This window comes from Lactuca saligna, chromosome 4 (assembly GCF_052625555.1).
Source record: "Lactuca saligna cultivar CGN05327 chromosome 4, ASM5262555v1, whole genome shotgun sequence".
Taxonomy (NCBI): Eukaryota; Viridiplantae; Streptophyta; class Magnoliopsida; order Asterales; family Asteraceae; genus Lactuca; species Lactuca saligna.
The window spans coordinates 186952109-186954596 of NC_136420.1; the positions used below are offsets into that span (position 1 = coordinate 186952109).

The following is a 2488-nucleotide window of genomic DNA, read 5'->3' on the forward strand; positions in this document are numbered from 1 at the left end:
AATTATGATGATTTAAAGAAAAAAGTAATGATAATTATTAGGGCTCTAAAAGAAGGTCTAATTAGATGTACCCAAAATCTAAATATATTTGACTTTATGAAAATCATTGCATGTCTCTAACTAACGTTAATAATTGTAGTGAATGAACCCGACACTCTAATTATTTTGAAATCGCTTATCGCTTATCTAATTAATATCATAGAAATGAATGGAAGATTTGAAACTCTCCTTTCACAAGTTTCAGCTAGTTGACTTTTTCGACATTGCATGGCCTAAACAAGTATTTAAACCCACCTCTATCATCTCTAAAACACACCAGAACGAAAACCTCACTAGCTACTAATCCCCAAACAAAGAAAAAACAAAAGTAGAAACTTGAACATGATCAGCTTCTCCTCTTCCTTCCTTTATCATCATCTTCTCTTTTTCATCCTCCTACTCCTCCAAGCCCCACCGTGTCCTGCTGCAGGTGGATCATGGTCCGTCCTTCTCCCAAGCATTGGCATCTCAGCCATGCACATGCAGCTACTCCCCAACGACCGCGTTGTAATGTATGATCGCACAGACTTTGGTGTCTCCAACATGTCTCTTCCAAATGGCAAATGCCGTCCTAACTCAACAGACTGCTCAGCCCACTCGGTGGAGTATGATGTTGTCTCCAATACAGTACGTCCACTCATGGTTTTAACCAATGTGTGGTGTTCCTCAGGAACCCTAATGCCAGATGGCACTTTAGTCCAGACAGGCGGCTGGGATGATGGCTACAGGAGGGTGAGAACTTATAAATCGTGTGGAACATGCGATTGGAATGAGATACCAAATGGTTTGAGTAAACAGAGATGGTATGCCACCAATCACTTGTTGCCAGACGGAAGACAAATTATCATCGGAGGACGCCAGGCATTTAACTACGAATTCTACCCCAAAAAGTCGGCTACTGAGAACTCTCCCAGCTTTCCATTTTTGGTTCAGACTAATGACCCAAATGTTGAGAATAACTTATACCCTTTTGTATTTCTCTATCCTGATGGAAATTTGTTTGTTTTTGCCAACAATCGTGCAATCTTATTCGATTACTCCAAGAACCAAGTTGTAAAGACATACCCAACAATACCCGGTGGTCAACCAAGGAACTACCCAAGCACGGGATCTGCAGTACTACTCCCTTTGCGGATAAAAAAGGGGGTAGCAGATGCTTTGGAAGTATTGGTTTGTGGGGGTGCACCCACAGGAGCATTTGTTAATGCAAATAATGGAAAATTTGATGGAGCTCTTGATACTTGTGGGAGGATCAAAATATCGGATCCAAATCCACAATGGGTCATGGAGACCATGCCTTTGGCTAGAGTCATGGGGGACATGTTGTTGCTTCCCAATGGTCATGTTTTGATCATCAATGGGGCATCCGCTGGAGCTGCAGGGTGGGAGCTTGGGAGGAATCCAGTTCTAAGCCCTGTGACTTATACACCCGATAACCAAATCGGGTCTCGCTTCGAGGTGCAAAATCCAAGCACAATACCTAGAGTTTACCATTCCACAGCGGTTATGCTACGAGATGGTCGTGTTCTTGTTGGTGGAAGCAACCCTCACGATAAATATGTCTTCACAAATGTTCTTTACCCAACTGAATTGAGTCTGGAGGCCTTTTCACCTTCTTATTTGGATTCAAACTCGTCTTCTTTGCGCCCGAGGATAATCTCACCCAAGACAAAATCTGATATTCGCTATGGAAAAAGGGTGGCTATTACATTTACTGTTTCAGGCCCTGTGGACCTAAAATTGGTCACTGTGACATTGATGTCACCTTCATTTAACACTCACTCGTTTTCTATGAATCAAAGGTTGCTGGTGCTTGATAGCGCCAACTCCGCCAAGGCTGTCGGAAAGTCGACTTATAAAGTTGGTGTGGTGGCACCTCCATCTGGTAACATTGCACCGGCTGGGAATTATATGTTGTTTGTGGTTCATAAAGATATTCCAAGTCCGGGAATCTGGGTCCAAATCCGGAGATGAAATCCCAAAGTAATATATTACATTGGTTTCATGCGTTAATTAGATGGTGCATTTATTATATTTTTTAAGTTGTAAATTTCACCGGGTTATATGGATATTATTGTGTCGCTTTAATATTACATTGTTACTTTACGAGCCAACGAATAACGTCTCAACCAACAATGTCATCTTTGTCGTGTACTCACAGCATGGTTTTTGTTTGTCATTTTGGTTTTCTATTTCGTGATCATATCCTGTGAATTATATTGGACAATCCCTTACTCTTCATGGAAGCAACCAAAGTCATTTGAGAAAGAAAATACGATCCCATCAACAAATTGAACTTACAACCTCACTACCGGGTTAATTAAACTTATCCCGCTTGACGGAAGCAAATAAAAAAATATATGGTGCGCGACTGATAATGTAATAATTCTAATTTTTGAGTTAAGCATATTTATCACAATTCCACTCCATTTGTGGCACGCGTTGCAAC

At 41.2% G+C, this 2488-nt stretch overlaps 1 pseudogene; it reads left to right on the top strand.

The window, feature by feature from the left end:
- Positions 1-330: 330 nt before the first annotated feature.
- Positions 331-2089, top strand: LOC145038968 (aldehyde oxidase GLOX1 pseudogene; annotated as a pseudogene).
- The last annotated feature ends 399 nt before the right edge of the window (positions 2090-2488 follow it).